Consider the following 8,635-nt stretch of genomic DNA (forward strand, 5'->3'; position numbering starts at 1 on the left):
CATGAACTGGACTCTGAATATTTTGGCACAAAGTAGACTCTGGCGAATTTTGCTAGAAAACTGGACTCTGATGAATTTCGATCAAGAACTGGACTCTGTCAAATTTTCACAGATTACAGGACACTGATGAAATTTGCTAGAAAACTGGACTCTGATGAATTTTGCTATTAAAGTAGACTCTGTTCATTTTTAGGTATAAAATGGTCTCTGACGAAAATTGGGTATAAAATGGACTCTGTCAAATTTTCACAGATTACAGGACACTGATGAAATTTGCTCTCAAAGTAGACTCTGGCGAATTTCTGTTGATAATTGGACTCTGATGAAATATGAGCTGAATACTGTCTCTGACTAATTTTGCTCACAAAGTAGTCTCTGACGAATTTCTGTTGATAATTGGACTCTGATGAAATATGAGCTAAATACTGTCTCTGACTAATTTTGCTCACAAAGTAGACTCTGACGAATTTTGCTCTCAAAGTGGACTCTGGTGAATTTGTGTTGTTAATTGGACTCTGTTAATTTTCTGGCTAAAACTTGACTCTGATTATTTCAGGCATAAACTGGAACTCTGACGAATTTCTGTCTATAACTGGGCTCTGTTCAATTTTGGTCTTTACAGGTGAAATAGCCGTAAATGGATATAAAACTAAATGTTATGGCTAAGATGTCTGTTTTCCTTAACAAATTGTCTAAGACAGTATTCGCTGAAAATGGTCTTTTTACAAAATTTGGTCATAAACATATAAATAAACTTCTATGATTATTTGAAACTCTGAAATATTTTCTTAAAACTGAACTCTGAAAAAATTTGAATTTCCCCATAAGAACGGTTAGCAAAATTTTAAAATCTCAGAAATTATTTTCCTCATAAGAATTCCAAATCTGTGACTGCCCAAATTTACCTGAAAACCCTGGCTCTCAAACACGAATTTCTCCGATGTTGAAAACAGGCAAAATATGTCCGTAGAGTTTACCTGGAAATGCTGGCTCTTAAACAGTAATTTGAATTTCTCCCATAAGAACTTTAACAAAGTTGTATGAACTTATTTTCAGCATAAGAACTTTTAACAAACTTCTAAAATCTCAGAAATTATTTTCCTCATAAGAATTCCTTAATCCCAAATCTGTGACTCCCCAAATTCACCTGAAAACCTTGACATGCCACACACGAATTTCTAAATTCACCTGAAAACCCTGACATGCCACAGACGAATTTCCCCGAAAACAAAAATTCGTCTGTGGCATGTCATCCCTACTACTATTATCTGTTGTCTTCGCGTTATGATCTGTTTTCCTCGCGTTATCATCTGTTGAACTCGTGTTATTATCTGTTGTCCTCGCATTATTATCTGTTATCCTCGTTGTATTACCTGTTGACCTCGTGTTATTATCTGTTGTCCTCGAGTTATTATCTGTTGACTTCTTGTTATAATCTGTTGACATCGTGTTGTTATCTGTTGTCCTCGCGTTATTATCTGTTGAACTCGTGTTATTAGCTATTGACCTCGCGGTATTAGCTGTTGATCTCGCGGTATTATCTGTTGTCCTCGGGTTATTAACTGTTGTCCTCGTGTTATAAACTTTTGACCTCGCGTTAATAGCTGTTGACTTTACGTTATTAGCTGTTGTCCTCGCGTTATTATCTGTTGTCCAGGTGTTATTATCTGTTGTTCTCGTGGTATTATCTGTTGTCCTCGCGTTATTAACTGTTGATCTCGCATTATTAGCTGTTGATCTCGTGGTATTATCTGTTGTCCTCGCGTTATTATCTGTAGTCCTCGTGTTATTACCTGTTGTCCTCGCGTTATTAACTATTGTCCTCGTGTTATTACCTGTTGACCTCGCGTTATTAGCTGTTGATTTCGCGTTATTAGCTGTTGTGCCCACTTTATTTTCAGTTGTCCTCGTGATATTATCTGTTGTCCTCTCGTTATTAACTGTTTTCTTCGTTTTATTAGCTGTTGACCTCGCGTTATTAGCTGTTGAGTTTGCGTTATTAGCTGTTGACCTCGCGTTATTAGCTGTTGTCCTCGCGTTATTAGCTGTTGACTTCGCGTTATTAGCTGTTGTCCCCACTTTATTATCAGTTGTCCTCGTGTTATTATCTGTTGTCGTCTCGTTATTAACTGTTTTCTTCGTTTTATTAGCTGTTGACCTCGCGTTATTAGCTGTTGAGTTTGCGTTATTAGCTGTTGACCTCGCGTTATTAGCTGTTGACTTCGCGTTTTAAGCTGTTGTCCTCGCGTTATTGTCTGTTTCTTCGTGTTATTTTTTGTTGACCACGTGTTATTATCTGTTGACCACGTGTTATTATCTGTTGACCTCGCATTATTAACTGTTGACTTCCGTTATTTGCTGTTGACATCGTGGTATTAGCTATTGTCCTCGTGTTATTACCTGTTGACCTCGCGTTATTAGCTGATGACCTCGCGTTATTAGCTGTTGTCCTCGCGTTATTAGCTGTTGACCTCGCGTTATTTGCTGTTGACCTCGCGTTATTAGCTGTTGTCCTCGCGTTATTATCTGTTGTCCTCGCGTTATTAACTGTTGACTCCCGTATTAGCTGTTTTTTCGTGGTATTAGCTATTGTCCTCGTGTTATTAGCTGTTGACCTCGCGTTATTAGCTGATGACCTCGCGTTATTAGCTGTTGTCCTCGCGTTATTAGCTGTTGACCTCGTGTTATTTGCTGTTAACCTCGCGTTATTAGCTGTTGACCACGCGTTATTAGCTGTTGTCCTCGTGTTATTAGCTGTTGACCTCGAGTTATTAGAGGTTGACCTTGCGTTATTAGATTTTGTCCTCGCTTTATTAGCTGTTGTCCTCGCGTTATTAACTATTGTCCTCGTGTTATTAGCTGTTGACCTCGCGTTATTAGTTATTGACTTCGCGTTATTATCTGTTGACCTCGTGTTATTATCTGTTGTCCTCGCGTTATTATCTGTTGTCCACGTGTTATTACCTGTTTTCTTCGCGTTATTAGCTGTTGACCTCGCGTTATTAGCTGTTGTCCTCACGATATTATCTGTTGTCCTCGCGTTAGTATCTGTTGAACTCGTGTTATTATCTGTTGACCTCGCGTTATTAGCTGTTGACCTCGTGTTACTATCTGTTGTCCTTGCGTTATTAACTGTTGTCCTCGCGTTATTAACTGTTGTCCTCGTGTTATTAGCTGTTTACCTCGCGTTATTAGCTGTTGGCCTTGCGTTATTAATTGTTGTCCTCGTGATATTATCTGTTGTCCTCGCGTTATTAACTGTTGTCCTCGTATTATTAGCTATTGACCTCGCGTTATTAGCTGTTGACTTCGCGTTATTAGCTGTTGTCCTCGCGTTATTATCTGTTGTTCTCGTTTTATTATTTGTTGACCTCTTTTTTTATCTGTTGACCTCCCGTTATTAGCTGTTGACTTCGCGTTATTAGCTGCTTGTCCTCGCGTTATTATCAGTTGTCCCCGTGTTATTATCTGTTGTCTTCGTGGTATTATCTGTTGTCCTCGCTTTATTACCCGTTGACCTCGCGTTATTAGCAGTTGACCTCGCGGTATTAGCTGTTGTCCTCTTGATATTATCTGTTGTCCTCGTGTTATTATCTGTTGACCTTGTGGTATTTCCTGTTGTCCTCGCGTTATAATCTGTTGTCCTCGTTTTATTATTTGTTGACCTCTTTTTTTATCTGTTGACCTCGTGTTATTATCTGTTGACCTCGTGTTATTATCTGTTGACCTCGTGTTATTATCTGTTGTCTTCGCGTTATTATCTGTTATCCTCGTTGTACTACCTGTTGACCTCGTGTTATTATCTGTTGTCCTCGCGTTATAATCTGTTGACTTCGTGTTATAATCTGTTGACATCGTGTTGTTATCTGTTGTCCTCGCGTTATCATCTGTTGAACTCGTGTTATTAGCTGTTGACCTCGCGTTATTAGCTGTTGATCTCGCGTTATTATCTGTTGTCCTCGCGTTATAACTGTTGTCCTCGTGTTATAAGCTTTTGATCTCGCGTTATTAGCTGTTGACTTCGCGGTTTTAGCTGTTGTCCTCGAGTTATTATCTGTTTTCCTCGTAATATTATCTGTTAACCTCGCGTTATTATCTGTTAACCTCGCGTTATTAGCTGTTGTCCTCGCGTTATTATCTGTTGCCCCTGTGTTATTATCTGTTGTCCTCGTGGTATTATCTGTTGTCCTCCCGTTATTAACTGTTGATCTCGCATTATTAGCTGTTGTTCTCATGGTATTATCTGTTGTCCTCGCGTTATTAGCTGTTGTCCTCGTGTTATTAGCTGTTGTCCTTGCGTTATTAACTATTGTCATCGTGTTATTATCTGTTGACCTCACGTTATTAGCTGTTGACTTCGCGTTATTTGCTTTTGTCCTCGCTTTATTATTATTTGTTCTCGTGTTATTATCTGTTGTCCTCGCGTTATTAACTGTTTTCTTCGTTTTATTAGCTGTTGAACTCCCGTTATTAGCTGTTGAGTTTGCGTTATTAGCTGTTGACCTCGCGTTATTAGCTGTTGTCCTCGCGTTATTAGCGGTTGACCTCGCGTTATTAGCTGTTGACTTCGGGTTATAAGCTGTTGTCCTTGCGTAATTATCTGTTGTCGTCGTGATATTTTCTATTGACCACGTGTTATTATCTGTTGACCTCGCATTATTAGCTGTTGACCTCGCGTTATTAGCTGTTGACTTCGCGTTATTCGCTGTTGTCCTCGCGTTTACTGTTGTTCTCGTTTTATTATCTGTTGTAATCGCGCTATTAACTGTTGACTTCCGTTATTAGCTGTTGACATCGTGGTATTAGCTATTGTCCTCGTGTTATTAGCTGTTGACCTCGCGTTATTAGCTGTTGACCTCGCGTTATTTGCTGTTGTCCTCGCGTTATTAGCTGTTGACCTCGCGTTACTAGCTGTTGACCTCGCGTTATTAGCTGTTGTCCTCGCGTTATTAGCTGTTCACCACGCGTTATTAGCTATTGTCCTCGTGTTATTAGCTGTTGACCTCGCGTTATTAGCGGTTGACCTTTCGTTATTAGCTGTTGTCCTCGCTTTATTAGCTGTTGTCCTCGCTTTATTAACTATTGTCCTCGTGTTATTAGCTGTTGACCTCGCGTTATTAGCTATTGATTTCGCGTTATTATCTGTTGACCTCGAGTTAATAACTGTTGTTCTCGCGTTTTTATCTGTTGTTCACGTGTTATTTCCTGTTGTCTTCGCGTTAATATCTGTTGTCCTCGCGTTATTATCTGTTGAACTCCTGTTATTATCTGTTGTCCTCGCATTATTATCTCTTGTCCTTGCGTTATTAACTGTTGTTCTCGTGCTATTATCTGTTGTCCTCGCGTTATTATCTGTTGTCCTTGCGTTATTAACTGTTGTCCTCGTGTTATTAGCTGTTGACCTCGCGTTATTAGCTGTTGTCCTCGCGTTATTATCTGTTGTCCCCGTGTTATTATCTGTTGTCCTCGTGGTATTATCTGTTGTTCTCGCGTTGTTAACTGTTGACCTCGCGTTATTAGCGGTTGACCTCGTGTTACTATCTGTTGTCCTTGCATTATTAACTGTTGTCCTCGTGTTATTAGCTGTTTACCTCGCGTTATTAGCTGCTGTCCTTGCGTAATTATCTGTTGTTCTCGTTTTATTATTTGTTGACCTCGTGGTATTATCTGTTGTCCTCGCTTTATTAACTGTTGACCTCGCGTTATTAGCTGTTGACCTCGCGGTATTAGCTGTTGTCCTCTTGTTATTATCTGTTGTCCTCGTGTTATTATCTGTTGACCTCGTGTTATTACCTGTTGTCCTCGCTTTATAATCTGTTGTCCTCGTGTTATTATCTGTTGACCTAGTGTTATTATCTGTTGATCTCGTATAATTATCTGTTGACCTCGTGGTATTATCTGTTGTCTTCGCGTTTTTAGCTGTTGTCCTTGCGTTATTAGCTGTTGTCCTCGCGTTATTAACTGTTGTCCTCGTGTTATTAGCTGTTGACCTTGCGTTATTTGCTGTTGACCTTGCGTTATTACATGTTGTCCTCGTGTTATTATCTGTTGTCCTCGCGTTATTAAATGTTGCCCTCGTGTTATTAGCTGTTGTCCTCGCGGTATTAATTGTTGTCTGCGTGTTATTATCTGTTGACCTCGAGTTATTATCTGTTGTCCTCGTGTTATTTTCTGTTGACCTCTCGTTATTAGCTATTGACCTCGCGTTATTAGCTGTTGACCTCGCGGTATTAGCTGTTAACTTCGCGTTATTAGCTGTTGTCCTCGCGTTATTAACTGTTGACCTCGCGTTATTAGCTGTTGACCTCGTGTTATTATCTGTTGTCCTTGCGTTATTAACTTTTGTCCTCGTGTTATTAGCTGTTGACCTCGCGTTATTTGGTTTTGACCTCGGGTTATTATCTGTTGTCCTCGTGTTATTAGCTTTTGACCTCGCGTTACTATCTGTTGTCCTCGTGTTATTATCTGTTGACTTCGTGTTATTATCTGTTGTCTTCGCATTATTAGCTGTTGTCCTCGTGTTATTAGCTGTTGACCTCGCGTTATTAGCTGTTGACTTCGCGTTAATAGCTGTTGTCCTCGCGTTATTATTTGTTGTCCTCGTGTTATTATTTGTTGACCTCGTGTTATTATCTGTTGACCTCGCGTTATTAGCTGTTGACCTCCCGTTATTAGCTGTTGACTTTGCTTTATGAGCTGTTGTCCTCGCATTATTATCTGTTGTCCCCGTGTTATTATCTGTTGTCTTCGTGGTATTATCTGTTGTCCTCGCGTTATTAACTGTTGACCTCGCGTTATTAGCTGTTGACCTCGCGGTATTAGCTGTTGTCCTCGTGTTATTAGCTGTTTTCCTCGTGTTATTATCTGTTGTCCTCGCGTTATTACCTGTTGTCATCGTGTTATTAGCGGTTGACCTCACGTTATTCGCTGTTGACTTCGCGTTATTATCTGTGGTCCTCGTGTAATTATCTGTTGACCTCGTTTTATTATCTGTTGACCTCGCGTCATTAGCTGTTGACCTCCTGTTTTTAGCTGTTGACTTCGCGTTATTAGCTGTTGACCTCGCGTTATTATATGCTGTCCCCGTGGTATCGTTGTCCTCGTGGTATTATCTGTTGTCCTCGCGTTATTAACTGTTGACCTCGCGTAATTAGGTGTTGACTTCGCGGTATTACCTGTTATCCTCGTGTTGTTATCTGTTGTCCTCGTGTTATTATCTGTTGACCTCGTGTTATTATCTGTTGTCCTCGCGTTATTCTCTGTTGTCCTCGTGTTATTATCTGTTGACCTCGTGTTATTATCTGTTGACCTCGTGTTATTATCTCTTGACCTCGCATTGTTAACTGTTGTCCTCGTGTTATTAGCTGTTGACCTCGCGTTATTAACTGTTGTCCTCGTGGTATTAACTGTTTTCCTCGTGTTATTAGCTGTTGTCCTTGCGTTATTAGCTGTTGTCCTTGCGTTATTAGCTGTTGTCCTTGCGTTATTAGCTGTTGTCCTTGCGTTATTAGCTGTTGTCCTCGCGTTATTAGCTGTTGTCCTCATGTTGTTACCTGTTGTCCTCGTGTTATTAACAGTTGACCTCGCGTTATTAGCTGTAAACCTCGCGTTATTAGCTGTTGTCCTCATGTTATTCACTGTTGCTTTAATAACCGACCAAACCTCTCACATTGTACAAAAGAGAACTTGATAAAATACCTCCACAAAGGATGTCTGATTGAGCAGTCCGTGACTCATACGTCACACTGCGGCGTCCAACAGCCTGGATGATCAGATCACCAAGCAGGAAGCCTGGCTAAAGACAGAAGGTACACATAAGGTAGGTAGACCTTCTAAAGAAAACAATTCTCTCCCTCTCTTTTCCGTGAACGCCCCTCTCACAAATTACTGACGTGTCATGAAAAAACAACCCGCAAAATCTGAATTTCGCGTGAGCAAAGAACATTTCGGGATCTCTGTACACCCCTTCAACTTGTTACTATCTCGTGGGAGTAGTTTCGCGCTAATGGCTAATTCAGTGTAAGGGGTGGTGGGAAGAGAGGTGGGAGAGAGGAGAGGATGGAAGGGGGTAGAGACGGAGGTGAAAGGAGAGAGAGGAGGGGAGGGGATGATGGGACTGGGGGGGGGGGTAACAATTGTGGCATCTTGTTCTGTCACAACACAGTCTATGCTGTTATATTCCTCTTCAAAATATCTTCCTCCCTCCCCCACACAGAACCATGCTCTCCCCCCCCCACACCACATTCTTTTTTCCTGACATATTCCACATTTTATGAAGGATATCAACAGTTTATCTTAACGAACTCAAAACGTTACCGTTGTTTACAATCAGAACAAACGAGATAACCAACTATAAATAGATTAATTAGGGGCCTGCAGCGTTCGGGGCACTCACTACGAGGCTAATTAGCATAATCAAAGGAAAGATATAATGAGCACGCTCGATAAATAGTGGTATCTAAGCCCCCCCCCCCCAACCCCCTCTTGTTAGCGGAGCCACTAGAACAGGTGCCCTAACCATCATCACTCACAAGGTTGAGAATGGGAAAATCGTCCACCTTTATCCGAGAGCGAGTGTGAAATAGGCCGGCCTGAAATAGGTTTATAAATAACACTTATAGTGTACAGATCAGCA

The sequence above is a fragment of the Procambarus clarkii genome, chromosome 72 (assembly GCF_040958095.1).
Source record: "Procambarus clarkii isolate CNS0578487 chromosome 72, FALCON_Pclarkii_2.0, whole genome shotgun sequence".
Taxonomy (NCBI): Eukaryota; Metazoa; Arthropoda; class Malacostraca; order Decapoda; family Cambaridae; genus Procambarus; species Procambarus clarkii.